The sequence below is a fragment of the Octopus bimaculoides genome, chromosome 7 (genome assembly GCF_046866305.1).
Source record: "Octopus bimaculoides isolate indiv1 chromosome 7, ASM4686630v1, whole genome shotgun sequence".
In the NCBI taxonomy this organism is placed as follows: domain Eukaryota; kingdom Metazoa; phylum Mollusca; class Cephalopoda; order Octopoda; family Octopodidae; genus Octopus; species Octopus bimaculoides.
The window spans coordinates 16,744,083-16,771,582 of record NC_142934.1 but is presented as its reverse complement, the minus strand read 5'-3'; the positions used below and the strand labels follow the sequence as shown (position 1 = coordinate 16,771,582).

At 34.6% G+C, this 27,500-nt stretch overlaps 1 protein-coding gene across 4 annotated transcripts in view; it reads left to right on the top strand.

Annotated features, from left to right (window-relative positions):
- Positions 1-27,500, top strand: part of LOC106873374 (neuronal calcium sensor 2) — a 362,050-nt gene that overhangs the window by 172,748 nt on the left and 161,802 nt on the right. For all 4 annotated transcript variants that reach the window (XR_016242538.1, XM_089354878.1, XM_089354877.1 and 1 more), the window contains one exon: positions 25,203-25,728. The gene's annotated coding sequence lies outside the window, so the exon portion shown is untranslated. The remainder of the gene's footprint in view (positions 1-25,202; positions 25,729-27,500) is intronic.

The window sequence follows — 27,500 nt, the reverse complement described above, 5'->3', positions numbered from 1 at the left end:
GACACAGGGTACGACAAGGCTGGCCCTTTGAAATACAGGTACAACAGAAACAGGAAGAAAGAGTGAGAGAAAGTTGTGGTGAAAGAGTACAGCAGGGTTCGCCACCATCTCCTGCAGCAGGGTTCGCCACCATCCCCTGCAGCAGGGTTCGCCACCATCCCCTGCCGGAGCCTCGTTTTCGCTCAATAAACACTCACAACGCCCGGCCTGGGAATCGAAACCGCGATCCTACGACCGCGAATCCGCTGCCCTAACCACTGGGTCATTGCGCCTCCACAATAGCATTATAACAGTGAGACTATCAAATATGGACGGTTATTCCGTCGCACACTGTAGTTATACCAGTCAGATAAAACACTCTTAAATAGTTGTAATGTTTATGAATCAACAACCCAGGTCGTTGAAATTCATTGGCATTTTCAGCTTACGTATATACTGCATTATATTCTCATTTGCTGTCGATATGTCGGTACGTTATTGACAGGGAGATGAATGCCATAAAAATTAATAAATAAATGAATGAATGTGCGAATGAATGATGGTGGTGTTGATGGTGAGGGTGATAATTTCTTTTTACACTATTGACCCTGAATGGATGTCTCGTGATGGAAAGCTTATAGCAACATACATACATACATACATACATACATATGTTCGTTCATATATGCATACGTATATGTCCGCGGCCATAGGAGTCTAACGAGTCGTCTATAAGGCTAAGCGGTTTATGGATGTGAAACTATCGGTCACTCTATGACTGGCCATATAATCAACCTCCTGTAAATGTATACGAGCTGATATATATATATATATATATATATATATATATATATATATATATATATATATATATATATATATATATATATATATATATATATATATATATATAATTTGGACCAAGATGGAAGATAATGGCATGATCAGGAAGTAGCTATAAGTGATTTATGACCGGAGATGTGAAAAAATCCTGCTCTCGAAATTAATGTGCAAGTGGTTGAGCACTCCACAGACACAAGTAAGCTTAACGTAGTTCTCAGGGAGATTCAGCGTGACACAGAATGTGACAAGGCTGGTCCTTTGAAATATAGGTACTACTCATTTTTGCCAGTTGAGTGGACTGGAGCATCGTGAAATAATTTGTCTTCCACGCAACAACACATGAATGCTTGTAAACATACGTACATATATACATGCAACAACGCATGTATGCTTGCAGACGATATATATACATACATACATACATACATACAACAACGCAAGTGTGCTTGCATATATACCTACAAACATACATACATATATAGTGAGAATTTACAAAAAAACAAAAGACGAAGACGGGTGTATGCTTACAAACATACATACATACATACATACATAGAGAGATCTAGAGAAAAAAGAAATAAGAAGACAAAGCGATAAACAGAGACATTCGATTAGTAAACAATAGAAAGAAAATACAAAGAGACGACAACAAAATTTTAAAAAAGAAGACTAAAGTAAAAAAAATATATATCTTCCCTGCTTAGTAACGAACGACTTTCTTCTAAGCTGTTCTTAGTAATAGCAGTTAGAACAAAGATGTATTGTTGAAGCAATACAGAACTGAACTAGGCGAAGATTTAATTACTGTATGGTACTATTGAAAAAGAGCTGGGTGTAGCGTCATATTACAGATCAACACTAGGCTCAGCTTCGTAAATGACATCATTAATCAAATAGATATGACGCAGGCGAATATTAGTTGTCGTCTGCAGCATACGAATGCATGCATACAGACTTACATACATACATACATATATGAATACATACGTACGTATATACAAATACACGGACAGAAACACACACACACACACACACAGACATATACACATACGCACGCAGATATACGAATGTGCATGTGTAATACATATGTATGTATGTCTATATATATATATATATATATATATATATATATATATACAAGAATAAGGGCAGGGAATCGTCAATTAATAATAGAATTAATAATTAACAATTTTGCCAAGTAGTTCAGTATGAAAAAACCTTTATCCGATTAACTAAAGACTTGTTTTGTTTATGCTTTTCCCTCCGGTTTTTTGTTCTATGTGTGCCATAAATATCGCCATCCGTTTAGAGAAAAATTTGTAGTTTAGAATCAGTAGTTCTTTGACTGCTATTTCTAAATTTTCAGTATGTTCGAGAAGCAACTCAATGCTAATCCCTGTATATTTATGATTATATATATATATATATATATATATATATATATATATATATATATATATATATATATGTATGTATGTACACAATGCACTCTCTCGTCGTTAGACGACGTAGGAGGGTTCGCAAACTGCTTGGCGAAGACAACCACACACATATCTGCTTATTACTGAAAATTGAAATGCTGGATCTAACAGACGTGTAGGCGTTTCACTTCTTTGAAAGTTCTCATGAAAACTTAAACAGATGCGTGTACAAGATATTTTTAAATTAATTAATCAGTTACGTCGAGTTGTCGTTGTCTGTAGGCGCAGTTTTAACACCTAACATGCGATACCATATGATACATACATACATATACACACATATGTATATATATATATATATATATATATATATATATATATATATATATATATATATACACAGATAAAGCTATATAGATACACACTCATACAGAGAAAGACACAGATAGATAGATAGATAGATAGATAGATAGATACATAGATAGATAGAGACATTGATATAGACATTGATATAGATATTCACATATATAAATATATACACACACATATACATATGTACATATATATGTATATGTCTTATACTTATGGGGTATGAGTGTGCAGCTCTCGACATGTCAGCTAGGAAACCGATATAATCGATAAATCAGCCTTCTGCGAACGAAGTCACCGTGATATTTGTTCTATGCCAGATTCCAGATATTCGCTCGTCACTCTCTGTGTCAGTTACGTTGTGACCCATTGAATGGTCCGTTGAAAACCTGTAACCAACGACGCTATTATTCACCAAATGCCATGATATCAATAGATAGATAGATAGATAGATAGATAGATAGATAGGTAGGTAGGTAGGTAGGTAGGTAGGTAGGTAGGTAGGTAGAAAGGCTTCTTTTCTTTCTAAGAGATATGGTGACACTTTAGTTTACACAAAATACATCATTTGTCATATTTACCTCCTTTAATATAAAACACCTCAGATGATTTCTGACAGCATTTACAAAATATTAAAATGCGTACGTATACACAGACAGACAGACAGACAGATAGATAGATAGATAGATAGATAGATAGATAGATAGATAGATAGATAGATAGATAGATAGATAGATAGATGCACACTCACACGCGTATATACAGCTATATAATAATCTTAATCCCTATAAATTTCACACCAGTATCACGTGGATTTATTTATCTATCAATACGCATCAAAGCGCCATAGCTTATCGGACATCGATCAAAACATATAGTCATAAAATTGAACAAATAAATATAGAAGATTAAAAATTCTCTGTGAAACATAACAATTATGTTCGGTCATGTGAATGACATGAACTGGCAAACACTTGCCAACCTAATGTCCATAAATCTACCCAGCAGTATATGCAGACATTACACTTGATCGACTACTCATCGACCTAATCAGAACTTTGGACGCTCATGATCAAAATGATGTTACGAAAGAATAGCTTATCGATTTTAGTCGTTATCTAGTATTGCATTGATGGAAATTATTATGGAACAAACTAAATAATTCAGAATAATGATTGTACATATTTTATATGTAGGTGTAAATATAGAAATAAGCATTTGCTTCGGAAACAGGTGGACCCATGTTAATTCCACGTTCGGTCTCAGTGTGCGGCTCTTTGGACAAGTGTCTTTTGCTGTAGCTTAGTTTTGGCTCGTAACCAATGACTACTGAATGGAATTTCTGAGCTGGCGAATGTGCAGAAACTCGTCAGATATATATGCTGTGTTTGCGTATTAATATTTAGACAGGAGAAAATAGTATGTTAGGTTTGGTAACGCAGCGGTTCGATGAAAGTAAGTACCAGAATTATTATAACTGGAGATGAATATATCGATTATATCCTAATACGTCTACACCAGAGTGCAATGACTGAAACCAGGTTAAGAGTGCAGACGCGCGCGCACATATACATACATGCACGCATGCATGCATACGTACATACATAGATACATACATACACACACGCATATGATCATAAGCGAATATGGCCTGTTAACCTGTATCATGCGTTTGCTCAAGAAGACATGACACATGGTCTAGTGTGTGTGTGTGTGTGCGTGTGTGTATGTGTGTGTGTGTGTGTGCGCGCGTGCGCGCGCGTGTGTGTATGTGTACAGTATTATTCATCTATTATGGCTGATTTTACCAATTGGTTTCACACTAGGGGTTCAACGAAATGTTTGGTAACAGTCTGATCACGTAACAGCGCACTATTCAGAGATGGCAGTTATCCTTCCATTAATATTCCCACTCTGCTGACAGATATACGAGTGCAATATTTCCTGACTTACAAATTCGTAGATGGTATATATATATATATATATATATATACATATATATATATATATGAGAATTCCTTCAGTGTAATAGCGTTTATTTTATTGATTTATATTTGCGTTTAATAAATATGTTCGCTGTAGGATAATGTCGACAATGCTTTTGCACAGGTATGCACAATCTTAGGAGACACTTTATTTTGGAAGTCTAACATGTGTCCATGCATACAAGTTCCCCTCCCTGTCTGCCATCGTTGTTTATCCAAAGGAAAGCTTAATGACACAGACCAATACAGCGTGGCACCAAGTGGAATGGGATGCATAAGGCCTTAGAGCCCAAACAGGCACCACAAGACGTCTTGCAACACCTAACGGACCCACAAATTCAATGCTACATTACATTTTTATAGATCCGATGAGGAAGAAAGGCGAGGCTGACCACGGTTGGATTTGAACTTAAAGTGTAGGTTCTCCGAACAAACACTGTGAAACATTCTACCGAACTCTTTACTCTTTTACTCTTTTACTTGTTTCAGTCATTTGACTGCGGCCATGCTGGAGCACCGCCTTTAGTCGAGCAATTCCCTCCCCCCCCCTCAGGACTTATTCTTTGTAAGCCTAGTACTTATTCTATCGGTCTCTTTTGCCGAACCGCTAAGTTACGGAGACGTAAACACACCAGCATCGGCTGACAAGCGATGTTGGGAGGACAAACACAGACACACAAACATACATATATATATATACACATATATATATATATATATATATATATACATATATATATATATATATATATATACATATATATATATATATATATATATATATATATATATATATATATATATATATATATATATATATATATATATGTATATATATATATATATATATATATATATATATATACGACGGGTTTCTTTCAGTTTCCGTCTACCAAATCCACTCACAAGGCTTTGATCGGCCCGAGGCTGTAAAAGAAGACACTTGCCCAAGGTGCCACGCAGTGGGACTGAACCCGGAACCATGTGGTTGGTAAGCAAGCTACTTACCACAGACACTCCTGCACCAATTCAGCTTAATAACTGAACTCATTTGATCATCGATATCTCTGTTATCATAGCTTTCCGTCTTTATTTCTTCCTTTCTTTCCTTTCTTTCGTCTTTTCTTTTCATCTTCGTTTCTATATTCCTTTTTATTTATATTTCTTTTTGCTCACTGTGAAATCTTTTATGTAGCATCCTTCTGCTATGTCACCTCATCTCTCCATATTCCTCTCTCTCTCTCTCTCTCTCTCTCTCTTTTTTTTTTTCTCTCTCTCTTTCTCTCTCTCTCTCTCTCTCTCTTTCTCTCTCTCTCTCTCCCTCCTCCTCCTTTCTTTTCTTCTTCCTCCCTCTCTTTCTCTCCTCCGCATTTATATTTGTGTGTATCTGTTTGTATGTGCGTGTGTGTGTGTGTGTGTGTGTGTGTATTTGTCTATGTGTATATTTGTCTATGTATATATGTATATGTATATATATATATATATATATATATATATATATATATATATATATATATATATATATATATATATATATATATATATAATAAGGGTGATAAATTGGATATTAATTTAATTAACACCAATTTAAAACCAGTGGTCTAGCATAAAGAAAATTCAGAAAATTCAGAAAAATTATATTACATACATATGAGAAAGGATGACTACTAAGTGGACATCCACTACGCTAGAGATAGACCATGTTCTGGTGTGCGATGAATTTCCCTAGAGAGCATTCTTTTGTTTTCTGGTTTGACCGTAGATGGTCTTTTTGGTCATCTCCTCTCATATGTATGTTATATACATATATATATATATATATATATATATATGTATGTTATATACATATATATATATATATATATATATATATATATATATATATATATATATATATATGTTGTTTGTTTTTACTGTCTCACTGTGTTGTTCTTGTTAACACTTTCACCTTCCGCAAAAAATTCCAAATTTTATTTAATTTGCTTTGCGGGAAGGATTGTTCCAATGAAGTTTCGTATTGTCCTTGCCTTCGAAACGCGGAGTAGATGGAGCAGGGACAACTGATGAAGGGAAATATTCTTTAAGCAGCATGTCTCGTGTCTCTGTTCTTTTTTTTTTTTTCGTTGTTCAAAAAAAACTTCGTTTTCTGTTTTCGTTTTTCATTGTGTTTAACGTTTTTTTTTTGTGATATCCTCTACACATATATGCATGTATGTATACATATAGATGTAGGTATGTACATATATGTATGGATATATGCATATATTTATATATCATTTATATTATATAAATATATATATATATACAGAGAGATAAATGCAAGCACACGCGCACACACACACACTCATGTACATATATTTATTTCTATCTTTTTCTCTTTCCCGTCTGAAACAGAATAGTCGTATAGGCCTCTTGTGCTACTTACTTTTGTAACGCCATGACAGAATATTTCCACGTAGCTTTCTACTTTCTCAGCGTCACATTGTCGTACAATACATCCACTCTTTAAGGATCATCGCCCACTTCGGCAAATATTGTCGTCACTAGACTTATGGAAACAGTATCGATTTCCTTAACGAATGCACTGAACCGTTTCTTTCGAGTGCAAATGAAGTTTAATTTACAATCATTTGATCTTTGTTCTTTCAATTTGTGATTATCATTTTTGCCGTTGTTAACTATCGTCGTCCATTATTGCTTTCTTTCCCACTGTTGTTGCTTGAGCATAACCCTATGAACAGGAAAAAAAAATAAAACAAAAAGGCAAAAGAGAGTCACTTACTGTTATAGTTTCTTCAATGAGAATATTGACCAAGGTTACCGTGGTCTTTTCCGTGGGCTTTTCCTTCCACGGCTAAACCTAAACTGTCCTCCCCTCTTTTTACACGAGAACATTACTGTGTGATACACGATCCCTATTGATCGGCCTTTCCTTTTCTTTTTTTTTCGATCCCTTTTGATCGAACTGCCCCTTTTTCCCTTCCTACGATCCCTTTTGATCGACACCACCAGTTTTTTTTTTTTTCCTTCCTTCCCCCTCCCAAAAAGAAAAGCTCTACATTGTATTTGTCCCATCTTCGTTGAGCCCTGTGTGGCTAATAAAAGAAATGTAATATCGATGATGTATTCAGTCTACATTTAGAATTGTGTTGTTTCTAAGACTTTGCAGTAGTAGTAGTAGTAGTAGTAGTAGTAGTAGTAGTAGTAGTAGTAGTAGTAGTAGTAGTAGTAGTAGTAGCAGTAGAATAAGTAGTAGTAGTAGTAGTAGTAGTAGTAGTAGTAGTAGTAGAATAAGTAGTAGTAGTAGTAGTAGAATAAGTAGTAGTAGTAGTAGTAGTAGTAGTAGAATAAGTAGTAGTAGTAGTAGTAGTAGTAGTAGTAGTAGTAGTAGTTGTAGCACCAGCTTCAGCAGTAGTAGTAGTAGTAGTAGTAGTAGTAGTAGCAGCAGCAGCAGTTGTAGTAGTAGTAGTAGTAGTAATAGTAGTAGTAGTAGTAGTAGTAGTGGTAGTGGTAGTAGTAGTAGTAGTAGTAGTAGTAGTAGTAGTAGTAGTAGTAGTAGTGGTAGTAGTAGCGGCAACAGAAACAGACAGACAGTTCGACATTAAGAAGAGTGTATGAGCAGGAAGTGAATGTCTAAACTTTCATATTATACGGTGTAATCCTCCAGCTGAAGATGAGAAACAAATGTTAACCAGTGAACCCGTGTAAGCTATATGTAACTTTGGTGGTGCGAAGTGGCGGGAAGGATTGGCGACAGTAATACACCGCATCGACAGTTTTACATACATCATTATAAAAGTTTACGCAACACACACACACACACACACACATATACACACATACACACACGCATACACACAAACACACACACTCATACACACACGCATCCGCACACAGACGGGCTTTCAAACAGATTTCCACTTTACCAAATTCACTCCCAAGGTATTTGTCGACCCGGGAGTATCGTAGAAGATGCTTGTCAAATTTCGCCGAGGTCGACTTTGCCTTTCATCTTTTCGGGGTCGATGTAATCGACTTGTTCCATCTCACCAAATTTGGGCCTTGTGCTTATAATAGAAAGGATTATTATCATTATTATTAGGGCGGTGAGCTGGCAGAATCGTTAGCGCGCTGAACGAAATGCTTAGCGGTATTTCGCCCGTTGGTCCGTTCTGAGTACAAATTCCACCGAGGTTGACTTTACCTTCCATCCTTTTGGGGTTGATAAAATAAGTACCAGTTAAACACTGGAGTCGATGTAATCAACTCATCCCCTCTCTCAAAATTGCTGCCCTTGTGGCAAAATTTGAAACCATTATCCTTATTATTATGACACGGACCGTAGCTTATTGCCATAAAGTGACCTCCCAGTTTCGTATTTCTTTACATATAACGAACGCTTAGCTGAGACAGATCTGACGCTGAACTGGAGTAGAAACGACACGTCATTGAAGAGGTCACGAATATCGACGAAAGGATTTTGACAAAGAGCACTGATTGACTGATTAGGTAAATGATTAATCAAAAAATCGATTAGTTAATTGGTTAAACAAATTAATTGGTTAAACAAATTAACGAAAAATAGAGAAGTGAAGTGGAACGTGTGTTTATTATTGGCATAATGACTCTCCTGAGGTACAACAACGACTGTTTCAACACTCGAGTTCACATCAAGAATCTTGCAAACTAAATACAACACAAAATTAGCTTATAACAGTTTCGCCGTTGTGGGAATATTGTTATTCTTTCTTTCATTTCTTTCAGTCAGGGGACTGCAGCTGTACTAAAGAACTAACTTCAAATGCTTAGTCGGCCAACTCGATCCGGCTACTTGTCTTAAACCTATTTATTCTATCATATCATTTTTGCCGAGTCGCTACGTTACGGAGACGTAAACAAGTTAAATTCGATTATCAAACGTAAGAAGCCTACACACAAGTATGTGTGTGTGTGTGTGAGTGCATGCGTGTGTATATGCGCATGTGTGTATGTGTCTGTAGTGTATGATTATGTATATATAATATATATTTCACATATATAAATACACACACGCTAACGCAGACGCCCAAAATGGGCTTCCGCACAATTTCCATTTACAAAATTCACGCACAAAGCATTGGGCAGCGCGGGGCCATTAGTAAAAGTCACTTTTTTCTAGATGCTGTGTGGTGAGACTGAACTCAAGTCACATAGTTGCTAAGAGATCTTCTTAAACTGCAGTTATGCCCATGTCTCTAGGAAGCAAACAACGGAAATTCTAATAAAAATTAGTCCAGAATCTTTTTAGACATAAAATAATCTTCATATGCTGAACAACTACATTTTATTATACGCTTAACACTTTATATTAGAATTAATAGTTTCACTTCATTTTATTTTTTATCGATGACCGCTATTTTACATTTAATATAGTATTGGAAACAACGTGTTTTTAAAACTTTCAACAAAGTACATTATTATACGCTAAACACAAAATGAATTTTTATTCCTTCTCATTCTTGCATCTTAAAATACACAATGGAAAATTGAACTTTCATACAATTCATATGTTAAAAGGAATGCATATTAGATTTTTCAAAGTTTATATTATGTATATTATCAATCAAATGCTTTATTATGTTTTTGCTTCACACTATGTGAGTTTCATAGAATCGCGACAATCATATTAAACCGTGAAGATTTTAATATACTTCGTGATGCAATTAACGATATAGGCAAACAGAATATAGCGAAAAGAATTGAGAAGCGCGAAGGAGGTTGGGTTCTATGTGGTTGTTCTACAAAGTAAAAATGGCAGCCAACTTTGCTTCAAATCATACGCTGCCATCTTATTTGAAAAAGGCTATATTGGGCAATAGCTATTGACTGGCGCAAATAATATACGAGGTAGTCACGTTTGGAGCATCTGATATCTGAAAAGACGGGGTAGTCACGGCTGATACCAGATAAGAGACAATGGTCACGGCTGGAACACCATTGATGGGTGTGCTCGATCAAAGCGGACATAAAGCGAAAGAACAAGAGAAAATTGTGAATGCAGGAATATGGAAGAGATGCTCCTGCAATATCTAATCAATTTTGATAATTATCTGAAGAGTTAATTAAGGAATATTAAAATTATATCATTTAGCGCTTTGGTTTCAATTACTGGATTGCGATCATCTGGGGTACCCCTTGACGAATTTAGTTGAAAACGAATCGACCCAAGTACTTTTTTTTTTTAACGATAGGGACTTATTCTATCGATCTTCTTTTTTGTTATGCCTAACCGCTGTTACGGACGTAAATAACCAACACCAGTTGACAAATTGTGGTGAAGGACAATTACAAAGATAAACACACACACACACACATATATACATACACACATATGCATGAGGGCTTCCACACAGTTTCCGTCTACTAAATTCACTCTCAAGGAATTCGTTCGTCATAGTAGATGACACTTGATCGAGATATCACGGAGTGGAACTGAATCTAAAACCAAACGGCTACTGAGCAAGCTTCTTATTCACACAACCAAGCCTATTAATCTAATGTACATAATTATGCCGCAAGATAGAATAAAACCGTATATGCTAATCAATTCAAACAATTGGCGAAAGTTCGAAGTCACTATAAGTATTTATCTTGTATAAGTAAATTTACACACTTTGCTTAAGTGTATTAAGAACCTCAGTCAATGTTTGATAGTCTTAATATACACACACATATATATATATATATATATATATATATATATATATATATATATATATATATATATATATATATATATATATATATATATATATATATATATATATATATATATATATATATATATATATATATATATATACATGCATACTACATACATACATATATGTGTATGTGTGTCTGTATGTATATATATATATATATATATGTGTGTGTGTGTGTGTGTATATATATATATATATGTATATATATATATATATATATATATATATATATATATATATATATATATATATATATATATATATATATATGTATATGCATATATATATGTATGTATATGAATGTATATATATATATATATATATATACTTATACGTAGATACATACATACATACATACATGCATACGTACGTACAATGCCTGAGAAATTGTAGTGTGCTACCACAAAGTAAACATGCACATAGATATCTATGTAAATATAAACATTTGATTACGTATAAAGCGCAAAAGGTCAGTTGCAAGTATGCTTCTTCAAATTGCTAGCGGAACAAACTGAATGGATATTTAACCTCATGATTGTGCAGGAGCACTAAGTAGGAAATTGTATACGAATTCTACAAGACTTTGAACAATATCAACGTATTATTAGATAGAACACTGTTGTTTATTACGGTAAATATATTTAACTATTGGTGGAAATTTACTCTGGCATTTAAATTATTCTGTATATACTATGAATCCGCGACAAATTATTTATTCATATCGTTTTCCATGCAAATGCCACAATAGATAGATAGATAGATAGATAGATAGATAGATAGATAGATAGATAGATAGATAGATAGATAGATAGATAGATAGATAGATATGCAACTAATGGGTTCGAATCTGAGAATACCCAACCTATTTCAGACAGAAATGAAAAGAACCTTCTGGAAAACGTTTGTTCTCTGACGTCTGGGCTACTGTTCTCTATACATAGCAGCCACATAGCTAACAAACAGCGGTCCTCGAAGCAATCCAGCGCTATTACTCCAAAAATCAAATTGCCTGAGTTCAACAATTCATACACATATATGTATACGTGCATGTATGTATGTATGTATGTATGTATGTATGTATGTATGTATGTATGTATGTGTGTATGCATGCATGTGTGCATGTATGTATGTATACGTTTCATCCTCTCCTCATTTGGAATCGGCTGCAAATATAAATTAATAATTTCAGTAAATCAAGAATTTATTTTGTATGGTATTTTATATACCTTTATTGTCCAAATGTTTCTTATCCAAATTCATTTCACATATCACTGTCATTTCCCTCAGCTCATATTTGTTTGATACATGTAGTTGCTACATCAACAAGGGGCCAAAAGGACGCACAATGTGATAATACACCTTTGAAGCCAATCTGAGGAAGTGCCTCTCTAGTGCTTAAAATCACAAACATTACGCGAATCTTTTTTGAATTTTGAGTAAACTGGCGTTGCAAATAGAGGTTGTACAGAAACAATTGTAACTTATAATTAAAGATGTGTTAAAGAATTTTCTTTGTCTACACGCATACATACTCAACTACATATATACATATATACAGATTACAGTAACATAATATAGCCCGGTCTTTCGCTATATTCAATGACTAAATTTGAAGAACTGTATGTTGTTGTTTGTAATCTTTTTCCTTTTAATCATTCATAAACAACAATTTACCCAACTTCCGTACCATTCTTAGAATTATTTCCTTTAAAACGAAATACACATTAAACAGTTAAGTGGCGTGTGGTATGGAATGACGAAAATAGATTTCGGAGCAATTAAGGAAATTTTAATTACTACAATTATGAAGAAAATATAACTACTTAATTTGACGGGAGAATCACATTTGAATAAATATATATTTCATTGTTAGTGCAAAGCACATACATACGCGCTCTTGCATGCGAACAACCAGAAACACACAGCCGCGCGTGCGTAAGTGTGTGTGTCTCTGTGTGTGCCTGTGTGAGTGTACTTGTGTGTGTGTGCGTATGTGTGAATGTACTAGTGTGCATGCATATATATGTATATAAACTTTGGTTCTTTTCTCTAAATTATATATTTATACATACATACATACATACATACATACATACATACATACATACATATATATATATACAATTAAAAGAGTAAAGGTTTATCAATTTATTAATTTATTAATAAATTAACAATTAATAATTTTACCAAGCCCTTCGGTATGTAAACACCATTATCGGTGGAGAACTTATTTAAAAGTTCTTATACATCTATAAACATAATTAAGGGATCAGCAAATAGTTGCTTCACCACATACCGAAGTTCAGAAATAGCAGCTAAAAAGCTGAGACTCCAACAGATAGCATTACTTGTAACTCACAAAGGCAAAACAAGAAGAAAAACAATGAAAACTATCCAGTCGAAGTTAATCATGCATGCACAGTTTGCTAGCACCGTCGAATTTACAACTAGAATATCATACCGATGAAGGAAATGGAGTGTTATCGCTCCTAATCCAGAAACGCGTTTATGATTAACTTCGACTGGTTAGTTTCATTGTTTTTCTTCTTGTTTTGCCTTTGTGAGTTAGAAGTAATGCTCTCTGTTGGAGTCTCAGCTTTTTAGCTGTTATTTCTGAACTTCGGTATGTGGTGAAGCAACTATTTGCTGATCCCTTAATTATGTTTATACATATATATATATATATAGATATGCAGGGCAGGGAATCATCAATTAGTAATAAAATTAATAATTAACAATTCTGCCGGGTAGCTCAGTATGAAAAAAACCTTCTTCGGTAAAAAATTTATAATCATAAATATATAGGGATTGACAGTAACCTGCTTCTCCAACATACTGAGAATTCAGAAATAGCAGTCAAAGAACTACTGATTTCAAAACTACAAATTATTACTCCAGATTGATAGCGATATTTTTGATACACACAGAACAAAAAACAATAGAGAAGAGTAAAAAACGCTTGCCTTTAGTTAATTTAGTACAATTGTTTCACAGTTAAGAGTACATAATACTCTATTCTGATCTTCAGCTAAATATTCTAATAAATTTATTAGAATATTTAGCTGAAGATCAGAATAGAGTATTATGTACTCTTAACTGTGAAACAATTGTACTAAATTAACTAAAGGCAAGCGTTTTTTACTCTTCTCTATTGTTTTTTGTTCTGTGTGTATCAAAAATATCGCTATCAATCTGGAGTAATAATTTGTAGTTTTGAAATCAGTAGTTCTTTGACTGCTATTTCTGAATTCTCAGTATGTTGGAGAAGCAGGTTACTGTCAATCCCTATATATTTATGATTATATATATATATATATATATATATATATATATATATATATATATATATATATATATATATATATATACATATATATATATATATATATATATATATATATATATATATATATATATATATATATATATATATATATATATATATATATATATATATATATATATATATATATATATGCACCCCATGCATATATATGAGTGTGACTGTGTGGGTATGCAAGCAATGATGGGTTTTTACATAAATGATGAATTGAAAAATAGATAGATAGATAGATAGATAGACAGACAGACAGACAGACAGACAGACAGACAGACAGACAGAGGAGGGAAGGAGAGAGAGAGATGAGAAAGAGCGAAAGAACAAAAGCAATCAACAATACGCTATGGATAATGGGTATTTGTTCAGGATCAAAATGATTAGTTTAACGTTCAGAAAAATGGAAAGAATTTACTGTAATGCTGGCGACAGTAGCATAAGGTAGGCGCAATATGGGACGGTTATCTCCCCTGTCAGTGTATATATATATTTCAGCATTAAATTTTGTAATTCTTATTTCTTGTAATATAGGTTTTTCGACACCCTCATTCACAACTAGTGACGATATAGTTTTTACACACACACACACACACACACACACACACACACATACATACACACGCACACACACAGATACACACACACTCTCTCTCTCTCTCTCTCACTCTCTCACAAACACACATACATATATTTTTGCGATATGAATGGAGGTTATTCTATAAATAACTTCGCTAGTTCCTGTTAGGCTTCACGTCTATTTTTCTTACCCCACACACAGATTTAAGTACTTCCTCTCAAAGTGTTTCTCTTCGTGACTTGTTGTTGGTGCTTCTGTTGTTTCTTCTTGATCGCTAGTGATGTTTTTGTTATTGTTGCTGGTGTTACTCTTGTTGTTGTTGTTGGTGGTGGTGGTGGTGGTGGTGTGGTTTTCTTTTTAATTAAAAATGCTTTCTACTTGAAAAACGTTATAGCTAATTTATTTTTCTCGATTAAACTTCTAGTATTTTAGCGAAGGTATTTTAATCATTTCGCCTAGTTAACTTGCCTCGGCTACCTCTAACCAACCGTTTTGCTGTTCTAGCATCTTTGCACACACACACACACACACACACACACACACACACACACACACACACACACAGCGCACACACACACATCTTCCTCCCAACCCTATCTTTATATATGTTTATGTATCTGTATGTGCATGTATGTATATATATCTATATATATATATATATATATATATATATATATATATATATATATACATATATATACATATATATATATATATATATATATATATATATATATATATATATATATATATATATATATATATATATATATATATATATATATATATATATATACTGTGTCAAGTCCTCATTAAAGGCCTGTGATATGCAGGACACTGACTGGGAGAACAATGCCTGTCATCGCCACGGATGAAGGCAGCAGGTTAAGGAGAGGATCCACACTTTTGAGAGAGCACGTATCCAGCATGAAGAACCTAAGCGAGCCGCGCGGAAGCGCACAGCTCATATAGTGAATGGGGAAATCTTAATCTGCAATGTTTGCAGTCGTGTATGCTTGTCAAGAGCAGGGCTCATTAGCCACCAACGGAGCCGCAAATGCAAAATATAAGTTAGTCCTAGAGCGCACAATGTTCCTGAAGGTCGGCAATGGTCTTCCTCTGTCACGAGTGGACGGCCATCATCATTTATGTATATGACAGGCTTCTTTCGGCTCGCGTTTACTAAATCTATTCACAAGTTTTGGTCGACCCAGGGCTATACCAGAAGATATTTGCATTAAATGTTGTGCAGTGTCTTCTACTATAGCCTCGGGCTGACAAAAGCCTTGTAAGTGGATTTGGTAGACGGAAACTGAAAGAAGCCTGTCGTATATGTGTGTGTGTGTGTGTGTGTGATTGTTCACCACCATCGCTTGACAATCGATGTTGGTGTGTTTAAGTTCCTGTAACTTAGCGTTTTGGCAAAATAGACCGATAGAATAAGTACTAGGCTTACAAAGAATTAGTCCTGGGGACGATTTGTTCGACTAGAAGGCGGTGCTCCAGTATGGCCTCAGTCAAATGACGGAAACAAGTAAAAGAGAGACTATACATAATACATACATACATACATACATACATACAATGGAACAGTGTCAGTGGACAGGTCGCAGACAGCGCAATGAAAATTTTGACTGAAAATAAATGATTGACCGAAATTAACAGTTTTTATATGTTCTTGAATGGCTCAAATATGTCTTCCATACTGCAATTGGTTTCGTTTCAACACGCTCTGACTTCTTTCTATTCACCTGCCAGACATGTACATTTCCGAAATACATAATACATACATGCATACATACATACATACATACATACATACATACATAAATACATACATAAAAAAGAAAATCGTGCGAACACACGCACATACATACAGACTTTCGTAATAAAATTTTTCTCAGATTTCAAATTTATTGCGAATGCTTACTGTAATATCAGTTCCATTTATATTCACAACAGTAGAAATATATATTTTCTCTCTCTCTCTCTCTCCCTCTCTTTCTCTCTCTGTCTCTCTCTCTCTCTCTCTCTCTGTCTCTCTCTCTCTCTCTCTCTCTCTCTCTCTCTCTCTCTCTCTCTCTCACTCTCTCTCTCTCTCTCTTAGTTGTTTCTTTTCAGATATTTTCGTTTTCTATAGTTTAATGTATATTTATATCCTTACAATAATTTCGTAAAATTTCCTTTCAAATAAACAAGGATTACTTGCTTCATTCTGGTGATCGATACAACGACAATAATAGCTGAATTTCACCTGTGGTTGATTTGTGTTCGATTAATAACATATATCACATCTGCGGCTCTATACCGCGATGTCTTTTAGATATTGATACGTTATCAATATTCAGTTTTATCTCAAATTTGATTTTTCATGGTCTCTTACAATGAAAATGCGAAAATCGTCGATACGATTTGCGCTCATGCTGACAAAGGATTTAATTATTTTCCTTGCCTATTTTGATTTATATTTTAATTTCAACATTAAAATTGAATGCCTATTGTCATCGTAATAATTGCATTTGTGTGTGTGTGAGCGAGAGAGACAGAGAGAGGGATGGAGAGAGAGAGAGACAGGCAGAGAAAGCGAGAGATAAAGAGAGACTGACTTAGTCAGTGAAGAAAACAATAGCTATGACACTTTTCCATGCCTCTGAGACTGTTGAGGAGAGAGAGGTGGAAAAAGGGGGAGTAGAGAGAGGAAGAAAAAGGATAAAGAGGAAGGAAAAGAAGAAAGAAGAGAGAGAAAGGAAGTGAGAGGGAAAGTTATACCTAGGGTGAGGGTCTGGTTGCATAACTTGCTGCCGAATGGACTCTGCTGCAGGGACCCAGATGCTTGTTAGTGGTGTTCGGCTACGCAACGGATTAGGTCTGACACATTAGCACATATCTTTTGAACCCTGAATTCCAGATGCCAAGAGCTGAATGTTTTTATCTTAGACTATATATATATATATATATATATATAGACGGGGCCTTGATGAATGCCAATAGGCATGAAAGTATTCTAGCCTTTATATATTTAATTCTCTATATTTAGTACTCAATATTTCATATATTCAATGCTTCATTTCATTTTACTATTTATATTATATATTCCATATTCTATATCCCACATTAATTTTATAAGAATATAAATAAAACAAAAACAGACAGAGTTGGAACGCTTTTAAATAATATATATATATATATATATATATATATATATTTATATATGAAGCAATAATAATTTTACCCGTAAGAGCGATGTTCCCTTTGGACTTACCAGCCTAAGATCACTATATGTGTGCCCGATGACTATATGTATCTATGTATATATGTATGTTTGCATGCGGGCATACCATGCATTCATTAACTCAATTTTTTTTTTCTCAAAAATGATATGAACATATGAAGGCTGAAATATGTGATATGAAACATCATTTTAGGCCACGAATCCAAAATGCGGTATTGGAAGGAAACAGTTACTTTAAGTTGTTAATTCCGGTCACTCAACATTCCATTGAGAAAGTCACCTAACTGCTTTCGTATGATAAAGGCTTTTCAATTTAACTTTCAGAGTTAGGTCAATAAGATACACAGATGGCTGAAAAGATAGCGTCTTCGAACGGCCGATTGAAGGATTCCCACTTCGTAGTAGCTGTATACTGTTGATAGCTAAGACAATGAACTATTAAATGGTGCAGCCAGCCTTGCTATATATTATTAACAGACGACTTTATCATTTAACGTATTTTCAGCAATGATAAAAGCAACACAACGTAGTTGCCGTTATTCTTTGTGTTGTTGCTATTGTTTAACCATTAGGTTAGCTTATCTAAGGTATTCTAGTTATAACCATTCTGAAGTTTGAGCATTCGGGTTGTCATTTTATAATCGCTTTTTGTTATTGAAAAGTAAAATAAAAATAAGTTAGGGTGTTATTTGAGTGAGATTTGGGTGCTATTACTCTCAGATCAAAAGATCACAAGGAGGTTCATGGCTTACATTCGCATATAACATATGATTCAGGAGAGGATTCATTCTTGCTATGTATAAGAAAAGAGTTAGCTTAACCAAAGACAGCAATTCAGGGAAATTTCAAGATCCAACCAAACTATGATAAAAGCCGTTCCGGCCGTGAGCATCCAGCTGTTTATATTTTTATATTTTTCATTAAGGCTTCCAGGACAATATTATCTCGTTTGTTTTTCCTATTTTAAAATGCTTCAGTTTGAGTTCTGCGATATATTACTATTTTCGGCGGGTCGTTTGACTACGTACAAGCTCCTTCGTTGACACGCAGCAATAATATAAAATGCCAAAAGTTTCGTTAGATATGTGTGCTGAGTTCAATCCCTCGCAAGTCACTTTCTCTCTCTCCTTCTCTTTCTCTCCCTTTCTCTCTCTTTCTCCCTCTCTTTCTCTGTTTCTCATGACATACACACACAAAGACGCTTCTGTTGTTTAGAGAACACTGAGTTCTAAAAGATACTCACCTTGATATTGTACCACTACCATCCATCTGTGGAAATTGCTTGACCAAACAGTAAGAAGCTCGGTTCTTACTTATGAGGTCATAAGTAAGATATCACTTCGTAGCATCTGCGATGTCTTACTAATACTACAGATCGATTCTGCCCTTGTGAATGAAACTGACTTGCGAGAAACTATGCAGGAGCTTGTCAGATATTTATGCATATATATATATATATTACGAGAGATTCAAAGGGTTGGCCTTGCCACACACCGATTCACAAAGATTCCGCCTGGAATAAAGGTAAGCATATTCCTGGTCACTGAATTAGCGTGACCGATCAACCGAGCACGCTTCATGGAAACTGATGGAGATCTGTTTACTATTGTATTTACTATCGTTCAATTTTGTAACTTACTCTCAGATTTGGATAGGGTGTTAGTAACCGTCGCAATTTTACTTTGATAGAAGATTATTCCTGTTGTTCTTGTTGCTGCTTTTGTTCAGCACAGCCCAATCATAAGATCAGCGGTGTTTTGCCGTGAATGTTTTATTTTGCATTTTTTTTATATTGAAATGTGCTGCGTCTTTTGTAAAAGTGATTTAACTGTTATTTGCGCAGTTGAAACGACTTCATAAGCACTTTTTTTTTTTGATAGAATATTTATTGTTGTCATGTAACTCAGATTAGGTTTATGATCAAAAGCGACTCTCTTGGCTGTTTATTTTCTTTACCAAACATTGTATAACTATAGCTATATCATTCAGAGTGTTGCAGCTTCTTTTATTTTTATTTTTTAACACGATGCAATTTGGTTTAAAGGAAACTTGGTCACTATTTCTAGCAGGATAATCAACCGCTTAGAAACTCTTTTGTTGGCGCACTTTGAAGAAGTGTCTGGAAAAGTTCGTGTTTGATAGGAAACAAGTTAAATTTTTAGTATTCTAATACACTTCTGTTATATAACGTAATAATTGCTTCTGACACACACCTCGATGATTACGAAAGAAGATGCATAAAGCAATGAATGAAGTCCAGTATTTTTCCTTTCTTTCTTTCATAGATAATCATTATTGGGTTGTGGAATTTAGCTTAGGCGAATGTACTGCAATACGGATTAATTTCATAAACAGACAGCTCTACTAAATTATATAAGAAATGAATGGGACTTTGCGATTGTATGTTTGCGGCTTTTCTTTGGGCAAACTTATCCTAGCTGTTGGAAGACAGTTGGAAAAAGAATATTTACACCATTTGAATGATACAGAATATGTGTTAATGATCGGAGAAATTCTACCATATTCTGGATGGGGAATCAAAATTACAGAGACATTTGTCGCCATATTTGATATTAAACTTCTTCGGTCACGCTGCTTTCGCAGATTCCCATGATTCTCTGTCGCCATCCAATTTCATTATTATGAATTCGAATTGAGAACTTGAGTCAGTGAATCTTTTCATTAGCTAATTACACAACCGTAGACGCCGGCCCTATGGATGCGTTGCAGTTACTCTCTTGATGGAGTTTCTTCATCCTGACCGTTAATCCTTTAGGATTCCTCCGCTCAGCATCAAAGTAAGAAGCACCGTTGTTTTAGTGGAGCTCTTCCGCTACCTCTTCTCAATCCACCATGCTGCAGTCCCATGTATTTGCCGAATCTCAGACAGGGTGTTTAAACGGGTGCTATACCTTGCCAAAGGGCAACCGGTAACTATACAGGGCACGGTCATCATCACTCCATGGGGTATTTTCAGAATACCCGCACATCTATTACATTAAATATTCCTTGATTATTGGTCGGAGATGGCACCTAGTTACCTGGTGGTATAGTTCTAACTCACAATTATATTTATTTTAAAAGGGGTTGATACTAACTAGGGAACTTAATTTAGCCTTCAGATTCTGATTTTATACGATTCTCCGCAAATTTACATCTAATCCTAACATTATCGTACTTTTTCAGTTCCACTAATTTAGGCTCTTATTTAATAACTAGGGGACTTGATTTAGCCTTCAGATTCTGTTTTTATACCACTCTCCGAAAATCTACGCCTTATCCCGATGTTATCGTATATTTTTGCAGTCCCACTGAACCAGGCTCTTCTGTAATAAGAATGTATTTTAAGAGGTTTTTCTCTTGATCACACTGGCTAGGGAACTTGATTTAGCCTTAGAATTCTGTCTTTATACCACTCTCGGCAAATCTATATCTAATCCCAATGTTATCCTCTTTTTTCCAGTCCCTCTAACCAAGGCTCTTCTATGGTAACGATGTATTATAAGAGGCTTTACTCTAGATCACAAAAGTTGTTAAAGTGGTGGAACTTATCCAAGTAGCAAATAGTTTTAAAACATAAATATTCCTTCAATTAAGATTCCAATTAACTGTTCTGACATTGCTTTACAAAGACGAAAATGAAATTCATAAAAGAAGAGCTTCTTTAATATTGGACACTTCATTTAAGAAAGAGAATATTCTGGAAGTTAATTGAGCAAAAAAGGAAGAAGACATGAGATTAATAATATCTATGGTAACGTAATATATTTAAATGAACACCCTTGTCATTCATCTATATAACATTACTATTCAGAAGTACCTTGACATTATTAATTCGGGGCCAGACACAAATTAACCTGAGACTATCATATAAGTAATATATTTCACAGCAGAAAGTAATTTTTGTCGACATTATCGATTGGAAGCTAGTGCAATAAATTAAAGGTAAATGTTGCTTTTGTTGGGTTGAGACCATAATTTACTTCTAGTTTTTGATTGGAATAATTTAACACCGTTTATTCTTTTATATGTCTACCGTTTAAAAGTTTTTCACCGACAAAGTACATTGAAACGGGTGAGGATTTGCTAAGTAACGTTAAAACTAATATCATGCTGTGTCGTCGAATTATTATAAAGTGGAGTGATGCCTTATCTTTGACCAACAACCGAAGATTGCTTATAATTGGAAAAGGATTACGAACGAACTTCGTACTTTAGTTCCGAAATTGAAAATGAGTTATAACTTTTTACTATCATCTCCAACTGTTTTCTAGCATGTAGAAATCTGCTTCTCTCTCTCTCTCTCTCTCTCTCTCTCTCTCTCTCTCTCTCTCTCTCTCTCTCTCTCTCTCTCTCTCTCTCTCACTCACTCTCTTCCTCTCTTTATTTTGTACGGCGGGGTTGTTAAATGCAACGCAGAGGGTAAAAGTTCAAATTCAGTTACAAATTAATAGTTCTGAAGCTTATGTGTGTATATATATATATATATATGTGTGTGTGTGTGTGTGTGTGTGTGTGTATGTGTGTGTGTGTGTGTTTATATATATATATATGAGTATACATACTTATATATCCATATATTTCGTCATTGCCTACAGGAGGCTAAACATAGAGGAAACAAACAAGGATAGACAACGGGATTAAGTCGACTACAGCGGCCCCAGTGCATAACTGGTACTTATCTAATCGACCCAGAAGGGAGGAAAGGGTAAGTGAACCTCCGCGGAAACATACATACATACATACATGCATACATACATACATACATACATACATGCATATATATGTATGTATATATATATATATATATATATATATATATATATATATATATATATATATATATATATATATATATAGGAGTAAGCTTAATCAACATCAGAAGTTCTTGGGAAATCTATGAACCACAGGAGTGTGTGACGATTTCTGTACGAAATTTGGATATTCCTATGAGCAAACATTATCTCAGTTCAAAAATTCTTTAGCATTATTCACACAAGGCGATTGTTGTTATTATTGCTGTAGTTGTTGTTGTTGCTGCTGCTGCTGCTGCTGCTGCTGCTGCTGCTGGTGGTGGTGCCGCTGCTGCTGCTATTTTGCTCGCTTTCCATCTTCATCTTGTAGATCATTTTAATGTTAAAGCTGTTAACGTTATGTAACGGATTGTACTGTATACAAGACTACTTTTTTTTCTCATCATATGTGGGCGGATTTCGTGATGGTGAGCTATTAAAGAGTGCAAATACAGAAAAAGGAAAGGTTAAAGAGCATTGGTCAAGAATTTAGTTATATCTTATATGTAATCTGTGAAACATATCACATACTCCTTTCAAATGTATATCTTTTTAATCTATAATCCAGCCATGCATATATATGCGTGCGCGCGTGTGTAAATATATGTATGCCATTATTCATTTTTATTTCAAGATTCTTACCAATAAGCAGCCGGTTTCTAACATAGATCCATGGCTTCTTCATTGAAATTCTAACAACATCAAGAGGGTATTTCTGTATGTATGCAGGTATATGTGAAGATTTGTATGTTTTCTTTTATGTATGTATTCTTATGCATATACTTGAACGTCTAGACATGCTCATATATACCTAAATAATAAACTTCTAGAAGGTTTTACGGATTTTTACAGTTGTAATGATGGATCTGTAGTCTTCGAATCAGCTTTCTCCTTTTTGGTTTTTAGAAGCCTAATTTCTCAATTTAGGCAGTATGTTACATATGTATGTATGTATGTATGCATGTATGTATCCATGTATGTATGTATGTATGTATCTATGTATGTGTGTGTGTGTATGTCTGTATGTATGTGTGTGTGTGTATGTCTATATGTATGTATGAAGAGACAAATATTGGTATAACAAACACTATAAAGAATTCTTGATGTACTAAAATTATATCTTCTTCTAGAGTATGTATCATAAATGCCAAATGGCAAATATGATCACCTGACATCCCATTAAAGAAAAGGACGGTTTTATTGACTAGAAATAAGGTGATAGCTGGATAGCAGTCATCGTCATGACAATTGCCCGAACTTTATCTCCAAGAGACTTAGACTTACACAACAAAGAGCAGAACATATCTATGGCCTAAATAGTTTGCATAATTTAAGCAAAAAGGAACTTGTCTTACCTCGCTTTTGCTTAAATTGTATATATTTATATACATGTTTATATGTATATATATATATATATATATATATATATATATATATATATATATATATATATATATATTTATATATATATATATATATATATATATATATATATATATATATATATATATATATATATATATATATATATATATCAAGATAAGCAACAAGGATATCCAGAGGTAATGCAGTACGATCGTTTCCTGCAACTCCACTTAATTGAACAATGTAATCATTACATCAATTTAAAATGCAAAGCAATCCTCGATGCATTCAATTTCGCCCTCCTTCCAAATCGCTAACTTTGTGCCAAAATTAGAATTGAAGAATTAGAAACAATATTTTAACTTGTCTAATACTCTTTTATTCGATTTTTTGTTTTTAATTCTTTTGCCCCTTTCAATGAATAGCTTTTTGTTTTTATTAATCTAATTCATGAACTCGTTAGGTCATATTTTTTACCAGATGATTAGCTTATTAAACCGCCACGTTTCTTTAATATTAATCACCACTCTTTTCTCTTCTTTTTTTTTCTCTTTACAGATCTGGTACATATACCTGGAATCTGTGTACCCGGACTAAGTAATTCCTTTACTCCTCAGTGAGGTCCTCTTGTGGATAATTCTACCTCAGTACGCATTCTGGTGGTCAGCTAACGTACATTACACTTTCGACGTTGCTGCTGTTGCTAATACCGTTGCTGCTGCTGTTGCCGTTGTTTCTGCTGCTGTTGACGAAGCTAACCGCCGCTACACAACCTCCAGCACCAGTACTATTAACAAATCGGAGATCAAATCATTTCAGTACATAAACTCCATTTTTTTCACTAAATCTCTGCCCGCCACTCATACTCTATCAGAGATTGTGGTGAAACGCCTATGTATTGTACCCATAGCTTTCAACCTTCATACAATCTCAAATATATTTAACTAGCTTCTACATTATTAAGCCATTCTCTTGAGCCATTATATCAAGTCTCTAGAAGACTTGTTATCATAATCAAGGATTTTTTACCGGGGATTAGCCGTTAACGTTGTCGAGGAAACTTTGAACACGTGACAGAATTTAGGTAAGTTTTTCTCTTCTTTACCTTAACTAACAAATACCCGAGCACATATAAATCCATATATTGGTTCTCAAATGCATTCTCTCCGTCACTCCATCTCTCCTTCTCTCTCTCTCTCTGTCTGTATTGTGATGGCACAATGGCCCAGTGGTTAGGGAAGCGGACACGCAGTCGTAGGATCGCGGTTTCGATTCCCAGACCGGGCGCTGTGAATGTTTATTTGAGCGAAAATACCTAAAGCTCTACGAGGCTCCGGCAGGGGGTGGTGGTGAACCCTACTGTACTCTTTCACCACAACTTTCTCACACTCTTTCTTCCTATTTCTGTTGTACCTATATTTCAAAGGGCCAGCCTTGTCAAACTCTGTGTCACGCTGAAACTCCCCGAGAACTACGTTAAGGGTACACGTGTCTGTGAAGTGAACATGCACGTTAATTTCTCGAGCAGGCTATTCCGTTGATCGGATCGACTGGAACGTAAACGAGGGAGTGCAACGCTGTATATATATATATATATATATATACATATATATATATATATATATATATATATATATATATATACACACATACACATATATACATGTGTGTGTGTGTGTAATGGTGAGTAGCGGGACGATGTGGAAATCTAAGAATGAGCATCAGTAAAACGCCAATCAATGGCAGGGGTCATTGAACTACAATGGCAGATGAATTGATTGTAGGTGGAGCCGGATTTATGCTTGGTGAAACCATAAACTGTATAATTATATAAAGTTTGTTGGTTTCTTGTTAAAGTATTGTACCAGAATGCTTCATATTAATTGAAAGCATATACACATTTTTAATTTTTTTGAAGCCCGTGCGGAATACGAGGCACAAAACTAAGTTTAGCCTCTGTTAAATCTAACACTCAGTCCAAGTACCTTTTAAATGTTGCATGACGACTTTGTTCAAGTTTTTTTAAGCCATTGCTGTATGAGGATCTAATGTGAAAATTTAGAGAAGAGAGTTTTTGATCAACAGAACCTTCATCTTCTCATGTGCTTTCTTTTCTTGTATGGAGAAGTTTGGATCAAAACATTCGAGAACATTTAACACGTATATACACTATCACACACTGCTATAGACTGTTACTTTTTTTAAAAAATAATTGAACTGCAGCCGTGTCAGGATACTATCTCAAAGGGTTGGCGTTAGTCGATCACTTCAATCCCGGTGTTTTTTTTTATGTGTTGTGTTTATTTTTACTGATCTTTATTACTCGTATCACTGAGTTGCGTGACATGAGAAAAAGTATGTTTTTAAACGGTTGCACACATAAAGTTGGACATAAACATACTCACATACTCACATATACAACGGTATTCAGTAGAGTTTACCCTTTATCAATTTCATTCACATATTAATCAAACCGATGCTATAAAAGAAATATATTCTCAAGATACCATGTAGTTGAACCAGACGAGAGCCCAGGTAGTTTTGAAACGAATTTGACCACATGGTTTATCGTTGTCGTCAACGTTCCAGAAAATAGAGGTGTAATATACAAAAGCTTAGCTAGTAGTTCATCTCTCAGACTTTGTTATTTGTGCAGGCATTCTATAATCACATCAGTTTGCAAAAAAAAAACAGAATGCCAGTTCAAATTTGTAAGCAGTTGTCCAAACTAACCAGAATATAGGACTTCCAGTGAGCCAGCATCAGAGCCGCAGTAGCTTGGTGCTGGGGACTTATACGCTTTCTCGACTGAGTGTGTGGCTATGTTTGGTTTCGTAATAGACGCATGAGCAGATA